Consider the following 20,328-nt stretch of genomic DNA (forward strand, 5'->3'; position numbering starts at 1 on the left):
AATAGCCAGGGTCTTTTTCCTAGGCTGGTGGAGTCCAAGATTAGAGGCCACAGGTTTAAGGTGAGAGAGGAAAGATTTCAAAATGACCTGAGGAGTAACTTTCTAATGCAGAGGATGGTGCTGTATGGAACGAGCTGGCAGAGGAAATGGTGGTGTTGGATACAATTACAACATTTAAAAGTTATCTTGATGGGTATATGAATAGGAAGGGATATGGGATATAAGCTGGCAAGTGGGACTAGGTCAGATTGGGATGTCTGGTTGGCTGTTGGACTGAAGGGTCTGTTTCCGTGCTGTATGACTCTGACTCTAAGTATGGTAGAAATATTGTGAAAGGTTCAGTCATTTATCTTTGAGAAGGCCCAGAAGACATGCGGGATTATTCCCCTGAAGCAATTGTGTGGTCACACAAAGTGAAAGGATTAATTACCATTTCAATGATACTGTGATATCTATTTACATTTATCAGATGCCAATGCGCGTTAAATTTAATGTAGAACCTGGTATTTTCATCTTTTTGTTTAAATAAGCAGGGCAATTCATCTTTCATTTTATTCATACAGCCTTTTTCACCCATTTTGAAGTTTTTACTTTATATTCTGGTTTCATAAGCTGTGAAAAATTGTAGCTGTCAACCCATGAATACTGTGGAAAACTGCTGGTGGTGATACATAGCTTGAAAATCGTCCAGTTATTGATTTGTAAGGGGATCATTGTTGCTGTGCATTCCAAGTATTGAGAACAGAGAGCATGGACCATGAAGTGGGTTAAATACTGATAATTTATCTTGTGGATTTGTATTTGTAAGTATGCTCTGTTGGTTAGACCAATTCCAAATTAAAACACAGATAACAATGTTTTTCTTTGTTGCATTTGTCTGCTTTGTCCCAGTTTTCAACAAGTTCCCTGTTCATGATGTTGTCCATAGCTATGCTTTGGACAAGAGTTGGGGCATTGTAAAATTAGTGTGATTTTTAGTTCCCATGTTAGACCATTGATCAAGTAGTACTATGTCAGCAGTACGAGACATATACTAAGAATGATGTCACTTTGATTCACAGTTTACGTAGAGTTCCCAGTGTTTTACTCCTAGCTTATTCAGGGATGTATCAGCAGCCAACAAGTGTACTGATGCTTACTGTTTAGGACTGTTCATAAAGGACTGCAATTTGGACAAGGAACCATTGAGCTGCTTTAGTACATCGCAGGGCTGGTTGTGTGGTTGCAGTGGAGTGGCTTCTGGTTTCTAAGCAGCCCTTTGCCAGCACCAATATGAGCTGAGCTGCCAGCATAAAGTAAATGCAACTTTTAGTATTTAAACATTTTGGTGGTACTTCTGGTATGCAGGTATGATTTTGGATCAAGCTGCTGGAAGTTGGAATGTCAGACACGAGCCACGAGGTGTTAAACATTGCTTTGGTCTTTTCTTTTGTTGGAACCCCAGCGACTAGAATTTCTTGCTGCAGTGAGATTTTTCAAAGCGGGGGACCAGGCCCAAATGAATGAAGGGTGCCATATATTCAGGACATATTAGTCTATAGCTGCTGTTTGAAATTGGTACTTGCTCACATTTTCAAAAAAATTAACTGGATTTTACAGCAGCCAAAGGATAAACTAATTTGTATTGATACTTTTGTTTCAAGGTCAGAAGTGAGGATCTTTGCAATGATTGCACAATATTCAGTACCATCTCCTTAGAAACTGAAACAGTCCATGTTCCAATGCAACAAGATCTGGACATTATCCAGGCTTAGGCTGACAAATGACAAGTAACAGTCGTGTCATTACAAATGCCAGGCAACGACCATCTCCAATAAGAGGGAATCTAACCACCATCCCTTGACATTCAATGGTGTTGCTAACACTGAGTTCCCCACTGTCATCATCCTAGACATTACCATTGACCAGAAACTCAACTGGACTCTTCTTATAAAGATAATGGCTACAAGAACAGGGCAGAGGCTAAGAACACTGTGATGAGTAAATCACCTCAACTCCCGAAAGCACTATCTACAAGGCACAATTCAGGAGTGTAATGGAATACTCCGCACTTGCCTGGATGAGTACAGCTCCAACAACATTGAGGAAGCTTGAAACCATCCAGGACAAAGCAACTTGCTTGATTGGCTCCACATCCACAAGCATTCACTCCCTCCACCATTGATCTGATTCGTAGCTGTGTGTACTAATAGCAAGATGCACTGCAGAAATTCACCAAAGGTCCTTAGACAGCACCTTCCAAACCCATGACTACTTCCATCAAGAAAAACAAGGGCAGCAGATACATGGGAACACCAACACATGCAAATTCCCCTCTGAGCCACTCACCATCCTGACTTGGAAATATTTCGCTGTTTCTTCACTGTGATTGGGTCAAAATCCTGGAATTCCCTCCCTTATAGGCATTTTGGGACTACCCACAGCAAATAAACTGCAGCGGTTCAAGAAAGCAGCTCGCCATCACCACTTCAAAGCCAACTAGGAGTGAGCAATAAATGCTGGCCAGTGGCAATACCCATGTCCCACATGTGAATATAAGAAAAATGGAAAAAATACCATTATGTAATTTAACAATTACTGCTGATAATTATTCCTTCACTGTTTTGCTAGGTTGCTGTTGGTACTTGGAAGGAAAATTTTGGATGATACTGTGGCTTAATGTTATGGGCAGATTGAAAATTGGAGTTGTCCTTTTCGTGCCTAAAGTTGCTGTGATAGCAGGGATCATCCATGTGCAATCTGCAGTCATGATATGGAGGTGCCGGTGTTGGACTGGAGTGGACAAGGTCAGAAGTCTCATGACACCAGACTGTAGTCCAATAAGTTTTTATTTGAAATCACAAGCTTTTTGAGCACTGCCCCTTTGTTAGGTGAAGTGAAGAAAAGCATACAGGCACAGAACTTATTGGCAAAGAGATCAATGGGCAGAGAGATCCAAAGATCATACAAATGGTGTGAATGGAGTGTCGATAGGCTGAATAATTAGTGTCTGCAGGCGATCAAGACTGTCAGACAGTGTGAGTAAAGTGTCAACAGCTGAATTGCAAGTGAAGGGGATGACCTATAATCCAATTAATTGAGGCAAAGAGATAATTACAAAAAAATTTAAAATAAGGTAGTGCTGGAGACAAACCAAATGGCTGGAATAACATGGTAGATATAAGAGGTGCATGCCAAGGGTCTATCCAAAGTAACAAGGAATTCAAAACTGTACAAACTAATTATGGTAGAGAGATCATAACAAGTTATCAAGGCGATGGTGTTAAAACAGGACAGTAAGGAATATGAACCCAAGATCACAGTTGAGGCTGAATTCATGGGTCCAGAACTTGGCTATCAGTTTCTGCTCAGTGATTCTGCATTTTTGGGTGTCTCGAAGGCAGCCTTGGAGGACACTTACTCAAAGATTGGAGGCTTAATGTCCTTGACTACTGAAGTGTTTCCGGACTCGAAGGGAACGTTCCTGTCTGGCTATTTGTTGCGTGGTGTCATTCATCCGTTACTGTAGCATCTGCATGGTCTTGCTGATATACCGTGCCTTGGGGCATCCTTGCCTGCAGCCTATGAGGTAGACAACATTGGCTGGGTCACATGAGTATCTGCCATGTACGTGGTGGGTGGTGTTCCCATGTGTGATGGTGATATCCATGTCAATGATCTGATCTGTCTTGTGGAGGTTGCCGTGGCAGGGTTGTGTGGTCTTGTAGTCGATGTTGTCCTGAAGGCTGGATAGTTTGCTGCGAACGATGGTCTGTTTAAGGTTGACAATCTGCAGTGGGCCAGTTCACTTAGCAAAGTTTCTTCTTTGGGCCAGTCAGTCCAGAATTAGAAGTGACTGAGATGAAAATGTTGACAGTTGCTTGCAGTAATGCTGGCTGTTCATGCAGTTCTAGAAGAGAATCTTTTTGCAATCTGTACCCAGCTTGGACAGGTCATATTGAAATTTTTAAAGTCGCTTTCATTGTTCCTAATCGATTCTCTTTGTACTTGTAGAAATTTCACAAGAATAATCTTAATGGCAGAAAATAACACCCACTATGATGTGGCACCGATTGTTTTTTTGCATCAGGCCCAATAATATTCTTGTCAACTGTCATCCCATCAGTTTTCTCACTGACTTCTCCCCTCCTCCCTCAAAATCAATGCTTCCTGTTCAACTCCAGGGAGGAGCAGTGTGGATTTACTGCTGCCTTCAGATGCCTTTAAATGTTCGTTCCAAGTTTCCACCTTGTCTCTTTTTAATGGAGACGTAATATGGTCCCAAAGAAACTTGGCTGTCCTGCTAAACCTGACATTGGTTTTACAACATGACTGTACCAATTGGTGCTCATTGGCTAACTATACAGTGAAGATCCCTCAATTATAAATGAATGTATTTTTAATCACCGGTGTCTTTAAAACATGATTAAATGTACGAGTGATCTGTGGATGAGTCTCTCTCTTTATTTAAAAGCTTGCACTTTTTACAATTTTTAGTTGTAAATCCTAAAGCTGTCTGGATTGTTCTATTGAAAACATTATTTAAAAACTAAAATCAAAAACAAATGGTCCTCTCCAAAGATTTAGAATTTTATTATCCAAGCATCACATTATCAAGAGTAGAAAGTTATGATATCGTAAAGAATAATTGCCGATATCGTAAAGAATAATTGCCAATATCATCCCACTATATTTGGTCATGAGTGTCAAATATAACTTGGCATAAACTATTTATCTGTTAGCCCAGCATTTTGGATATTCTTCCTTCCTGGATGCTGTATAACATTGCTGGGGTGGGGGGGGGGTGCATTTCTATATTTGCTTTATTCATTTGCACTGGTTTGGGGCTTTTAGGCTACAGATCAGCCATGATCTTATTGAATGGCCCACTCCTGTTCTTTTTGTTCCTATGTTCCAGTCTCAGAAAAGCAAGCTGAAAGTAGAGATTTCAGAAGGCTTGTGTATTTCTTTTAAGGTACCAGATTGTTCAACTAGTTTCACTGCTGTGCAGACTACCACCCATTATTTTAGTACAGCATTAAAATAAGTTCACAACTGTATCCTTAATAATCTGCTAGACTTTTGAATATTAAGGATGAAAAATTAATTGTTTTGATCTAACTGTAGAACTATGCATGGTGGATTTATATGCCCAAATATGTTTGTTATTTGAGTTTGAAACTAGTCAATATTTCACTTCCAGCATAGCAAATCTGGTTTCTGAGGATGTTCACAATGGGCAGCCTTTGAATCAAATGAAGGCTATGCATTTGTCCAGCAAAAACACAGTTATTGTTCCATTAGGAAGTTGATATCTTGGTGTGGGATTTGCAGTCATGCTGTTCTGAAGTCGATTGAGTAATAATTTACCATCCATTATTGTCAATGTCTGTAAAACAACCCACCTGCTCAAAGGAACCTTGATACACCCATGTACAATGACTGGGTGAGTCGGTATGACACAGATGAATTTTGATTTTATCACTGTGTTGATGTGTGAACTTTAAAGTAGAAGCTAAAATACTCTAAATTATCAGATTGCCATAAAAGTAAGCTTTTTAAAAAAATTTATCAGTGTAGAATTTGAGAGTTGTGTGACCACCTGGCTTTGTGTCATGAATAAGCTAGCAATCTAAGAAGCCCAGTATCATTATATGCTGCAATGCTCAAAATGGAACAAATTCCAGCATGTTTTTGATAAGTTTCAAAATTTCCATCAATTTCTAAATATATTGAAGTCTTTCAAATTTAACACATGCTTGTACTTTCTTGCTGTGTACCAGACAATTTGTTGTAGAAGCAAATGATAAATATCAGCTAAAATTATAAAAGTTTTCTTCAAAAATTGATAAATTCAAGTTTAAATGTGCTGTTCCTCTGCATGCTGTAGCAAGTTCTACCCAAATGGTTGCAGTTACAGATGGTGTCAGTGATCATTATCACCATAAAGTTAAAGGTAGCTTTACTTTTTATAGGTTTTGACTAACCATGAAAAGAATGATTTTACAAATAATGGACAATTTTTTGTGATACCGATTGTCAGCTGAAAATAATAGTGAATGGACATTATAACTTTTAAAAATTATCTTTGGTAATGTTGAATGATTATCCCTTCTTTGTAATATTTGTCTGGAAGATTGTTAGAAGCTGTGTTGAAATACTGATTTTTTTCATTACTAATCATCGTGTGAAATTGAAACCACAAAAGTAGATTATGCAACATATTTAATTGTGAAGGTGAATATAAGCCTTGATCATGTTAGACTTGCATTTACTTTAAATGACTGTAACATGTTTGTCAGTCTTGATTGTGCAAAGCTCCATTTCAGTTCCCAATTAAACTAAAAATGACTTGATTTTACATTGTATTATTTTCTGATTGAAGCAGGACAAGAGTAGACCATAGATATTACATTGTGAAAGTGTTATAAATAAAGATCCTTTTCTCCTGAAATGCTGAAAGATAACACTTGACATTATCTGGAATATGTAGCAGTTATGGAGTAGGTCATTTCAAATACGTTCTCAGCTCTAATGCATGTTATTCTCCCTCACAATTTATTCTGTAGTTCCCTTACTGTTCATTGTCTTTAATCTTGCACTTCTCTTGTGATTACTCACAGCCTTGGTATAACTGTCAAAACTGCTCTAACTGATTAGTATGTGGCTCATCAATTTTTCTATTGGCAATCCCTCTGAGCAAGGTGGGTGATTGTCTCAGAGTCCCACTGTAAGGAGAGACAGAGACTGCAAGAGATAGAAGTGAAGTCAGTGAAAGTAATGGAAATAGGAAAAGAAAGTAAAAAAGCTGAGAGAAACAGTATGAAAACGTAAATCCACATTCCATATGAGGAGTCAATCATTTGCCCACTTGTGCCAGTCCATGATTAATGAGAGGTTATGTGCCACCTTGAGTTTTCTTCTTGATGTCTCATCAAAATGTAAACAGTTCCTTGTCAACATTCAAATGCAATGTGTGCAATTCATTGTCAAAAGACTGCCTACTTCAGGATTAAGCGTATAACATATTGTCGCATAAAAATAGATTTTCTAAGTTCAAATGTTAGTCACAAAGTAGGGATCAACCTTTATAAGAGCAATATTTTGGTTAAGTTGAAATCTACCCTCACCAATTTCTTTTTCCATTTCCATTACTTTCATTGACTTCACACTCTTGCAGTCTCTGACTCTCCTTACACAGCTGCCATATTAAAGACTCTTTTTCTACCAGTGCCACGCCCACAAACTGAGCCAAAAGTGTGCATATTAAATTTGTATAAATAAATAATCTTCATGGAAAAAGACATGAATTTCTGTGTACTATCAAATTTATAAAATCACCAAAAACAAGAACCAGCCATATACATTTATACAGCGTAGCTCCATATTTTCACCATATAGAAAAGATTATTACTTGGCAGCAGAGTGTGCATTGAACCTGTTTTAAAGTCAATGAAAATGACTTTCTTCCTTTTCTCCAGAACCAAGTAACTCATCTCAATCTGCTGCTGAAACAGCATAATTATATGTATCATTCATATCATTAGCATTCACATTGTCACCAGTCACATCATTCCACAAATAATCATCTGTGACATCACATACCATTGGATACCCCACATTTCATTAATCATTTGATGACTGTCTTTGTTGTGAGGTAATGCCGTGCCTCTACAACCCACTCTCAGAGGATTGCTCATGTTGAAGCCTATATGCTACCTCTCATAGTGAATGTCTTTTCTCCTCTGACCATCCGGTCATTCCACAATTTTCTCATGCTGCCCTTGAAGGGCTTGTTCAGAGAGACAGCCAGAGATTGAGTGAACAAAGCTGATTTGTCTACCTGGAATCACTGGGAATATCACTATTTTGCAGTCTATCTTCATCAGCATCCAGATGAGAAGACCTTTTTGTTAGGTGATCTTCCTCTTCAGATGCTCTAAACTTTCCTCAGCCATGTTTTTAAGCCACCTTTATCCATTCATCCTTGAGTGTGAGCTTCAATAATTGCTGTTTTGGGAAGGTTTCTTTCGTGAATATTGCCGCTGACTTAGGTTTTGTTCTGTCGGACATTGTTGTGATCCCAGTTGATGGTAGTATTGAACACGTCATATCCCAGAAGGAAACCTGGCTCGATAGGTTGTAATTTTAATTATTGCAGTTGGCTATTATGCTGATTAGTCACTGAAACATATTCATATGTGGCTGCAGATGTTCTTTAACAACAGAACATAAGTTTATTGCACAAAAGAGGAAAATAAAATTATGTATCTGAGATAGTCAGAAATCTTAATACAAGCAGCAAAGTCAAAGTTTCAACCAGTTATCCAACAGTGTCTTTTTACAGAGACTCAACTTCAGAGAAATATCACTCCTGTCTCAACACTTTATTAACGAGCTTCTCCTAGTTTCTTTCCTTAGAGGGTAGAGAATGAACCTTTCACAATTCTGTTGGTCAAAACTTCTCCAGTTCTAACAACTTGAGGATTTCTTTTCAACCTCTCCTGGCTTTGAACCTCCCAATCTAAAACACTTGACTAGCCTGACTGATTCCCCTGAACTAAAAGTTTGATACTCCAACTACTCTCCTTTCTCACCTGACCCCTGCATCTTCTAGACTGGGATCTTAAATGTTCAGTTCTGAAATCAGAAGTAAAGTATTGATTTTATGGTCTACTGTAAACTCCAGCAAAATAAATATTCCAACCATCAACATGACAGCAGTTCTGCCAGGCACTTGAGTGGAGTCACGTGCTTTCATGAAATTGACACACTTGGGTAGTTGTCTCAAGTGACTGTCTAATCTGTTTAAAAAACGATATTTCACAGAATTGAACTACATCTAACTGCTTCTATTTCAAAATCACCTTTTATCACAGTGTATGCAACAGCACAATATTAACAAATGTTAGCATTCAATTTGAAAGGGCTAGAATACAAGACAGGAATGTACTGCTGAAGCCCTGGTCAGACTGCATTTAGAATATTGTGAGCATGTGGTCCCTGTATCTAAAGAAAGATGTGCTGGCCTTGGAGGGGTTCAGAGAAGATTTACAAGAATGAGCTGACAATGAAGGTCTCATCAAATGAACAGTGGTTGAGGAGTCTGTGTCTTATTCTATGGAGTTTGGAAGGATGAGGGGAAATCTGAATGAAACTTACAGAATACGGAGAGGCCTGGATAGAGTGGATATGAAAGTGTTTCCAGTAGAGAGACTAGAACCAGAGGGCATAACCTCTGTGTGAAGGGCTGACCCATTGGACCTGAGAGGAGGACGAATTTCTTCAGCCAGAGGATGGTGAATCTATGGAGCTCCTTGTCACAAAGGCTGTGGAGGCCAAGTCATTGAGCCTTTATAAGACTGAGGTAGAGAAGTTCTTGATGAGTAAGACTATCAAAGATTACAGGGAAAAGGCTGAAGAAGGTGGCTGAGAAACACATTAGTCATGATCGAATGGCAGAGCGAACTTGATGGCCCAAATGGCCCAATTTTGCTCCTATATCTTATGGTTACAACTTTGAATCCACTTCCTTCATGACACAATTTTCTTTCTAACTTTGCTCACCATTTGCTTGGCTGGCATATCGAGATTCATAGAGTCTCATCTGCGTTCTCGAAATAGGCTGATCTGTATCCTTTTTGTCAATATTTGCTTACAAACTGAAATGTAATTAAACCTGTCATCAAGTTCTTTTGGGGACTCTGAAATCTTGGTCTGCAGCCATAGTGCAAAACTGATTCTGTTCAAAAGCCTGATGCACATCCAGAGTTGGCCTTGAAATCTGCAATGCCTAATTTTTGTTTTGGTTTCAGGTCTAGATTCATACAGTTCCTTGATTAAATTAGAGTCCATTTTGTTGATATTCACTGATATATTTTGCAACTTCAACTTCTAATTATGGCTACATGCTAGCTTTCCTCTGTGCATTTATTTTGGGCATTTTCTAAGTCATGTAGAGAGTTTCTTCCAATCTCTAATTTCCTCCTCTGATTTCTTATGAATTCTCTAACTGCTACACAATTATTTATCTGCTGTGCAATTCCAACAGCTGTAAGTTTGAAGAGAGTCATGTACCTACCATTTCTTTTTGATACTTGATAACTTTTGATATTTTTACGGAGGGGCAATAGCTGAACCCCTCTAATAGTTAAACCAAAACACAAACCCAATTTGCTATCACGGGATTAGAGGTTCTCTTCTAATAATTGCCCCCGAAACACCCAGAGAAGCTTGCCTTTCCCCTCCTAATCTATTGAGAATGGTTATAAGAAAGAAAATCCCTGATCTCCAATTTACAAGTAACAAGAAACAATTTATTTATTTAACCCAACAATTAACAAATTACCAGAATTACTAACAAACCAACGGTTCCCACTTAGACTACTATCTACTTCCTAACTGGTCTAAATTCTACTGGAATACTGTTCAAATAAACACAAGTACCACTTAATAAATGCAATTAATAAGAGAACAATGAATTATAATTAATCTCTCCAAGTTCGCACAGACTGTCTTCTGGAATATACTGTCTTCTCTGCTGTCTTCACAAATGCCTTTCTTTCGCTAATTCTGCTGTCAGGGATGTTTTATCTCTATAATTTCTTAAATGAGGACTTTGAGCTAAAATATTATGCTACCTTTGATTAATTAGATGAGCTTTCTCTGAGAGCTGAATGGTGCTAACTCTGGCAACTCTGATTTTCCAAATGCCCTCATCTTGTACACTCATAATGATATCATCAAATTCTTATTATATGATTGGTTTCAGGTTGTCAACACCATCAGATTTAAATTCAGCTGGCTTTCTATATCTAGGTGCTTAGTTTAAATTAATTGGCCAAATTCAAACTTGTTTTGGTAAAAATGCTGTTCTGTAGAAAATGTTTCCATTCAGACACTCTGTACACCTGCATTCATAAACTTCCAAGCACAGACAAAGCACAAGCTCTTAAAGGGACCATGACACACTTTTTATCCCTCACAATCATTTTTGCCAACTAATTCTAATTTCCTGCCTTCAAATTCATAAATACTCGACCCAACTTCATAACATAATAAACTGCAGGATTTGAGGTGCGCACCAATGGTAGGTGGTAGTCTTCTCATCGTGTGTTGAAGTACATATACCCAAGGAGTTGAACAGCCATTGATGGTGCGTTGCTCTGATTCAATTTAAATAGATTGAGTGGCAAGGTGAGTTTGATTTCAGTGGCAAATGAATGGTAAGTATGAAGAGTTTGGATGTTCTTGACTAAATATTTGGGGACCAGTTTTTTAAATGAGACCAACCATTACTCAAGTTTCAATCATTTTAAGCATTTGAAGCGTAATTTACCCCTTTGTATTCTAGAGTGCTGGGTTAATGTGCTCCATTATTCTGTAAAAATTAGCCATATTTTCCAAATGTTTTGCATCTGGGATGAGGAAATAATAAAATCTTAATTTTAATGTACCCGTGAACCATTTTGTAATTTAACACAAGGTACCATTCATAATATGTTGAATGCATTATTCAGCTATAATTATATCGTCTGCTGCTGATCTTAAAATTAAGATTCAAACATCGCCTACATTGTCATACAAAAATTATTCAATCACAGCAGTTAACGATTTTTCAGAAATTTTGTTCTCGAATGGGATCTCTGAACTGTTTTGAAGCATAATGAGGTGGGTTGGTCAAGTTGAGAGGTTTCCTGAGGTTTAAAGGGCCCAGTTATGCGTGATCTTTGCTCTTTGCCAATCCTGGAAGTAAATTATAGAATGCCATGAAAGTGGTTGAGTGCTAAGGTGGATTGTTTAGAAGGCCTACCTCAGTTAGCTGGGACTATGTCCCAGTTGCTGAAAGTAACTAGCCTGTCTAGCACTCACTCCTCACATGCAGTTTAGTGTCCTGATGGTTTTTGTGTGTCCTATCTACCTTTTGTATTCCATTGACAGAAGAGCTGTCAGCTGCTTAGGCCATTTTTTTGATGCTGGCTTCCTAATCCTGTTCACCATCCACTTACCTCTCTGAAGAACCTTTTTCTTTTGAATAATGATCTGTTCACAAGAACGAACATTCTTACTGAAGTGGTTACAGCCATCTCAACAAACATGTAAAATACATATTAGTCAGAAATCCACTTTCTCACTGCAGGCTATCCATGGAGAATGTTGAAAATCCTTCTCAAATGGAAGTTGTTTTCTTCTTTCATAAGGCTTTTAGGAGCAGAAGCTGTCATCATAGCTGTAATGTCAACTTCCCCCAATTAGTTAATTGCCCCATTGGAGAATAAGTGTAACCTATGGATGTCACACTCAAAGCTGAACAAAAACAAAGATGTTGGAAAAGCTCAGCAGGTCTGGCAGCATCTGTGAAGGAAAAAACAGAGTTAATGTTTTGGGTCCGGTGACCCTTCCTCAGTTCTGTTTTTTCCTTTGGTGATTTCCTGCGTTAATTTCAATTGCAATTAGGTATTCATATCATAGAATTTTCAATATTACACCATAATCTTCAGAGCAATTTTCAGCTACTGTTCAACACATTTGATTGAGCTGAAAAGCTTAAAAACTCTGTTTTTTCCTTCACAGGTGCTGCCAGACCTGCTGAGCTTTTCCAGCAACTTTGTTTTTGTTCCTGATTTACAGCATTCGCAGTTCTTTTGGTTTTTATTTACACTCGAAGCTGAGTTTGGGGCAAGATGTTAGGGTGGGGGAAATCTCTTAATAAATCTGTTCTGATATGACATGACACACTGCTCGACCAGGTGGGAGTTGAAACTAGGCATCCTTGCTCAGAGGCAGGGACACTACCACTGTGCCATAAGAGCCTTATAGATGTCACCATGGGCGGTGTCGTTTGGTCCGGGTTTCCATAGTCACAGCCTGGTGTACGTTTACTCCACAGGTTGGGACATTTAGCACATTGAGTGCAGTGCCTTGCCATTTTCAAGTCAGAATGTGTCTCCACTTGTAATCACGTTTGACAAATCACGTGGTTTCCATATCCTAGAAAGATATTGCTAAGTTGTCCAGAGTCTTCCCCTCTGTCACCCTTGTGGAACTAGATGCTGGTCTGGCAAGCACAAAAAATGGCAAAGCAAGTGGGAATCCAACAGAAGTTCGTACCCCCCCCAACCATCTTGGTGCACTGGTAAAACAATGGCTACTGCACTCTGATCAATTGTGATGGGGAATGGTCACTTTCTCCTACTCTGATACAAGGTGAAGGTAATAATCATACCAAAATAAAGTCAGCAGATAACCCTGATAACAGCGGGCCCTAGTTCACTGCTTTGCGCAATCCAGAAATTCCAGGGCAGCTCATTATTTTATGAATTTGCTGTACAATTGATTCATCCTCCTCTAAAGAGCAGACTGGTTTTAATTATTTGCTGTGAAGAAGCTTTCAAGGCTTTCATCATAAGTTAAAGGCTAAAGCCACTTTCATAGACTTTTTGTCAGCTGACAATACTTTTTGTAACATGGACTGGTGCTCAAACAGTCTCAGCTGTGATAGTTACAGTGGATGCTGTTGACATTTCCAAACAAGAGACGGACGATACTCAGTGGTCTCCCACAGGGCAGTGTCCTGGTGCTCTCATTTTTTTTTAAACATTTACATTAATGATATGCCCACCACATATTATATTTATATTTATGCCAAATATACTCATAACAAATACTGAAGATCAGTACTGAAATACTGAAGATACTGAAGATCAAATACTGAAGATCACATTTGGTTAGGCAACATCCCTAGAGAGAGCAAGCTAGCGTTTCGAGTCTGGATGACTCTTCATCAGAGCACTCTCCATGGATGCTGCCTGACCTGCTGTGATCTCTTGCATTTGTTTCAGTACAGGTTCCGGCATCTGCATTAATTTGCTCCCATATTATTCAAAAATACTGGTGCTACGCCAGTAAAATCAATTTCCCATCGAGGCCAGCATCATGTCAGGCAGTTAACTGAGGACAAGTAGAATCACAGATGGTCAGGGGCAGAATACCTTGGGTCAGTTCCTTGCTTGAAATATGCCTTCGGCTGAATGACTGGTGGGGTTTTGTTCCTTAGTCATGAGGGTCTGCAATCCACCATGCTTTCCCCAGTCTCTTATTCTGCTGTGATCCTTTGTGCCTCCTTTGGACCTGTGTTTTGTTTCAATACTCACTTTACCTTGCACCCACTTTGCTTAGTCATTGCTCCCTTTCACCCTTTCTTGATGCTACTTTTCCATAAAGTCACAGAACTCTGCACTTTTTAGTTAGAATTAGCATCTTCCATTTCTGATTAGTGATAGAGAGATAAATTCCATTTTCTTTTTTCCATATGTGATATCTAACTAAGCTGTCTTTGAGTAGAATTTTCTGTTTTTATTTCAGCATTTAATGTGATTTCCTGCATTAATTTCAATTGCAATTAGGTATTCATATCATAGCATTTTCAATATTACACCATTATCTTCAGAGCAATTTTCAGCTACTGTTCAACACATTTGATTGAGGTGAAAAGCTTAAAATGAACTATTTATATTAGGAATTGTGATTAATGAACGCGTTCAGGCATACCTTGGTAATTAAGTTCTGCTGTTAATCTGTGATCCTTGAAGCATTATTTAAGAAACTGTTGATATTGGAACACACTGTGAAATTGCTGGATGTTTTTATGTGTGGACTGTGAGCTTGGAGTGGTTTTCTGCACAGCTTATGTCAAGTGCAAGTGTTGTTATAGGATTTCAACAAAAAATAGGATGTGCTTTACTACCTGAAACACAAGGCACAGTTTAGTTTTCAGTTTCCTCCCTTGCAATATTCCCTTTATTTTCCTACATTATTTGCTTTCCTTTTTTAAATCCTGCTTTGTTTCCCTGAACTGTCCTGTCCTACTCCTCGATGATAGCTCATTTCAAACTAACTGCAGTAAGCTGATGGAAAATGGCATTTCTCCTTTACCAGGAGCAATTAAAAAGAAAGAAATAGTTTACTTTTATGGAGCTACACACTGAGTGGGTGTATTTTAATGAATTATTTCTGATGTAGCCAAAAGCAGGCAATCATTTGGAAGTGAAAAATGAGATGAACGTTAAGTTAAGCTTTATTTTGGATGGTGGTTGAGGGAATAGTGTTGAGAAATAAACTGAAAGAACTCCCTGTTCTTCAAATATTGCTGTGGGATCGATAATATCCAATTGAACCAACAGAACAGAAAAGAAGCCTCAGTTTGTTCTGCTTAACACTGAAGCATTCCTTCAGCCTAGAATATAACTGTACATTTTGAAATGGTATTTGAACCACTGATCAAACTTGATCTTAAATTAGTTTGCCTCTTATTCGACAGTATTGCCAGCATTGTCTCCATTTGTAAGTATCTGACTGTTTCTCACTAGCACTTATCACAGAGGAATTTTGGCCAGTTTCAGTACATCGCACTGATTGTGGTGACAATCATAGCTTGCCAGCTTAGATGTACTTTAATGAGTCCAGAAGCTCTGGTGCTGCATTTTAGTGCTGCAGTGCACAGGAGCCCTTTGGCTTGTGTTTTAAAACTTTTTGTTATGCTTAATGTTAACTTTAAAACTCTACTTCATTAAAGTTGTTTAAATTTGTGTCAACAATTAAGTAATATTTATGTAGACTGGCCATGACACATCATTCAGTGTATAAGCATGTTGCAGTTTAATTTAAGGTGTCATCAAGTGATGTCATGGTGCACCAAAGATTGGACAGGGGAATATATCTCACATGGGTGTCTAACTTACAGCATTATTAATATACTGTTCTATATCAAGCTCAGTCAGACAGCTTTAGTCACCAAATCTGAGAGAAAATCAGTTCCTTGGCACAATCTAACAAATTTCATCAGCTTTATTCTCCGTGCCTAATATTGTTTGTTTGGCTTTTGGAGCCAGTGGTAATATAACAATATCAAAGCTAACTAACTGTAAATTTAGTTGCTACATTAGCGAATTGTGCAGCTCACAGCAACATTTCAAAATGAACAAGATTTTTAAGCGTTGTGTAGTCATTGTCTCGTAAACTGGTTTGCAATTGCCTCCTTTAAAAAGTGGATTTTTTTGCCTTATAAGTATATCTGATTTGTAAAGCTGCATTACATAACAAGTTAAATTTGACATTACAAGAAATGCAATGTCAGCATTAGCACGCTTTTCACTTTTTGTGTGCTAGTTTTCTTCTCACGTTCAGCCCACCATACTGGCCAGGAGCAATATGAAGGAGAGCCAAATATGCAACTCTCATTCTGTCTGTACACAGCCTCCCAATAGGCAAGTCCTGTGCTGTACATCATTGTGCTGACAAACTGTGTTCCCCTCAGCCCCGGGCTAAATCTTCAAAGGAATGAGAATTTGTCCCCAGATATGCAGTGTGCAAGCATGCCAGCATGTGTACACACTCTGACACTCAAGAACCAAGCTGCCAGCAATGGGCAAATAATCCCACTACCTAGTGGATACCTTGAGACAAATGAAGGCCAAGGCAGAAAACACTGGCAGAAAATCAGGAATGAAGTTCAAAGATGGACTGGGACAAACTCTGTAATCTTTCTGACAACTACTGCAACCAAGTTGATGCCAAAAGTGGTGCTCTGCGTTCGTGAGTTGTTGACAGTGCTTTGCACTGTCAGTTTCAGACACATCAAAAAGCGATGTTAGCCAAGTTGATATGATTCTGGAAGAATCTTTTTTTCTTTCAACAATGTATTTCATTCATAAAATTTGTAAAATTATGCAGTGTCAAATTTGAATTATGCAATGTAGGTCTGTTTATTTCAGTATAGTATATTTATCTTCACGCCAAAAATTCTTTGGAGATTTGGGGCAGTTTCCAGCTCTTTGGTGTACTAGGGTAAGAGCGCCTCCATTAGTGACCTTTCTCCATTGAGTCCTTGGCTGCTACTGCCCCATGCTTTAGTATGTCTTTTAGCACATACTCCTGAATCTTAGAAAATGCCAATGTGTAATACATGTTCAAACAAGATTAGTAAACTTTTTTTAAACCAAAACCATACTTTATTCATAAAATTTGTAACAGTGCTTTACAAACATTTCGACATAAATATTACAGAGAGTGCTATGAAATTCAACTTTGGTCCAAAGAACATTTTCCACTCTGAGGAGTCTCAATACCAAATACAGAAATGGGTTAGTAAACTGTTTTGGGAGCTCAAACCATTGTGAGCTCTGAAATGGATTTGCCCCCCAGAGCTATGGTGTGTTTGGTACTTATCACAGTTGTACTGCAATTTTTTTGGTATTGATGTGTACCCAATGAATCACTTTATATTGAAACAGGGGTATAAATGAAATCCCAATGCTTTGCACATCAGAAAAGCTATGCATTGGCATGCAAATTTACCCAGCACTCGAGTATGCTTTGAGCTGCTTGAGGAAGTTAGGTCGTATAAATGCCACTCTTCCTGATACAAATATTTATTGAAATTTTTTCCTGTTTGTATATTTACTATATTATGGTATATAAAATTCATAACTACAAATCAATAGAAAAACATCCATGCAAACATTACAGGACAGAAAATTAATACTGATTCTGAAAGCTGAGACCCTACTCATGAGATAAAGGAGTGCCCATACTGTATTGTTTTCATTTGTGATCAGTCTTCAAGCACTGTGACATCTGTGTTGCCAGTGCAGTCTCTATTGAATATGTCTTTGACTGGTTGGAGTTCTTTGGTTCTGCAGTCCCCATTTCCTCTTGCTTTTAAAAACAATTAGTATATTCCTTTCAGTTTTTCTTTACTATCCTGACCAGCTTAGAGTCCTCTGTTGGTGAATTCAATGATGAATGAGAGAGGTGGAATAACTGGCATTTCAGATTTTCCACATGCGTCTCAATGTATAAGTATTCTCCTTTAAAAAAAATTCAGCTCTTTCTGAGCTCAGGAATTCATGATGTTGGTAACTGTGGGTATGGATTTGTACTGTTTACTCAGTGAGTGCTAATCACCCTCTCACTCATCTGCAATTTCTCAATTTTTCTTGGTATTAACTAAGACAACTTCAAATATAATGCAAGATGTTGAGGTCAAGTTTAATTTTCAAAATTAAAAGCAAAGTCTTTGGAAACTAGGGTAAGACAACCATATTGGGTTGAATCCTTTAAACCCAGTGCCAAACTGCTATCTTTCGATTTTCTTAAAAATACCCCGATTGTCTATCTATAAAGTAAATACTTCGTTAAAAATGTCTATGCTGTTTCACTGCTGCATTTATCATTTTGAGATACTTGCAGTTTGGGTGGCGGAGTACACAACTTATGTCTTTGTTGCAGGCAACAGTTGTAATGAAATTCTTAGTCCCCACTTGTATTAAAGGTTCAGTTCAAACTTCAAATTATCAGAAATAGATTGGGATGCCTGCAGATGCCTCCACATATATCCAAACCACGTACCAATCCTGACTTGAAACTATCTCTCTGTTCCTTCACTGTCATTAGTTTAAAATCCTGTAACTCCTTTCCTCATAGTATTAATAGTGTACATACAACAGTTCAAACTAGATGACTGCTCACAACTGCCTTCTCGAGGCCAGTTAGGGACAAGCAACAAATACGTCCTTGCCAGCAGTGCCCAGATTCTGGAAGATTGGATGAGTGACCTCACTGATTGTTATGTTATGTTTTGCATTGGTGGCTTAATATTCAACTTTAGATTTGGTTTAAGTGAGTAACTTCCCTTTCCTTTCATACACTGTTTTATAGAAAGCATGGTCAGATGTTCTTTAATGCAAACTATTATGGACTGTCTTTTTCAAACTCTTGAGGTTAGCTGGGGGACAGGGTGGTGGGGCTAAGTTGATGTGGTTAAGCGGATGGGTTGGGTGAAGTGGCTGGAATGGCTGAATAGGTCAGACAGGTATTTGGTGTTGGGGTGTGGTTGAGTGGTACAGAGGTGATCTGGTTGGGGCAGGATAATTGGATCTGGCAATAGAAGTTGGACGGGAATTGGGGATGGGATAGCAGGGTTATCAGCGTGAGTTCTCGGGGTACCCTTCTGGTGTTTAGAAAATCAAAAGATACCAATTTGCAGTAAGTTTAAAGGACTAGACTGAATTATGGCGGTCCTAGCTGAGCTTACATGCCAATGACTTTACTTTTTAAAAGGTTTCTTTTTTGTTAAACATTTCTTGGTCAGATATTCAAATAAGTCCATTGGAATTGTCTGAAGTCTCCAATTCTAGATTAGATCAAACATCTTGGGCAAATCCTATGTAGGAGAGTGCCGTCTGGACTTTCACATGGTCCAGACATATGTCTTTGGTTGTTTGTGCTTTGGTGATTGGGAGACTGAAAGATTTGGTTAAGTGTGACCTAAGCTGATCCTGCTGTCCCCTGCCATTATACAGCCTTCCAGCTTCCTAGTATATCTTTTGTGTCTGTGTCTTCATCACCTTTTCCTGATGATGATATTAAACTCTGTTCCAGTATGTGTTTTCTATAGTTTAAAAGGATAAAGATTTGATCTCCGTCTCAAAATGAAGGATGTTGATTCACTATTTTCAGAAAATAAAATAACCATTCAATCCCTAAAGTATGCATTTAAGATCTGAGGGCAAATAATAAAGGCACAATTTGACTTGCTCAGTTGGCCCAGGTCAATAACGTCAAAATGTTGTGCATTGGATAACATCCCAGCTGTTATGAAAGTACATTTGCATAATCTCACTGGATGAATCATTACAAGGTAATGTGTTGGGATGTTTGTCTGTTGAGCTGCCCTTCTAGTTAGTAATTTGCAACACTGTTAAGGGTAATATTAATCAACTTATTCAGACATGAGATGACAAATATCTGGACTGGGTAGAACTTGAACCTGGTACTCCTTGCCCAGAGGTAGAGATACTACCACTGCACTCAAGAGTCCCCCCAACATTGTTATGTAATATATTAATAACTGAATTTATTAATGTGTAAAGTAATACTATTCATAACAATCTAATGTCATAATTTCATGTAGCATGGGGTTTTGAGTAAACTAGGTTAGCTGTAGATGACACAATTGTTAATTGGGAAGCCATGCCAAATCTCTCTATATAGAACATTACTTTGGTATAAGACATTTGTTTTTCTGAACAAAAGGGAGCTTGACTGCAAAAGTTAACAAATTAAGAATGTTTTCTTTTGCAAAAATAAGCATGTGATGGCTGTAGTTGATTGAAATCTACTGTGCCTGTGCCTTCATTCTACTGTTCCCTATATAATAGAATTAAAGAAAGAAAAATCCTTCAATCGTAATTTTCTGTGAAGGCATGATTGGTTAATGCAAGGGAACCCCATTTATTTAAAAAAAAATGACCTAGTTAGCTAAGTTAACCATCAGTAATTGAACTCTGG

The 20,328-nt window shown here is 38.3% G+C and overlaps 1 protein-coding gene across 3 annotated transcripts in view; it reads left to right on the top strand.

Annotated features, from left to right (window-relative positions):
• peak1 (pseudopodium-enriched atypical kinase 1) overlaps nucleotides 1-20,328 on the top strand; it is a 176,262-nt gene that overhangs the window by 77,884 nt on the left and 78,050 nt on the right. The window lies entirely within an intron of this gene.

Source organism: Rhincodon typus, chromosome 36 (assembly GCF_021869965.1).
Source record: "Rhincodon typus isolate 14 chromosome 36, sRhiTyp1.1, whole genome shotgun sequence".
NCBI lineage: Eukaryota > Metazoa > Chordata > Chondrichthyes > Orectolobiformes > Rhincodontidae > Rhincodon > Rhincodon typus.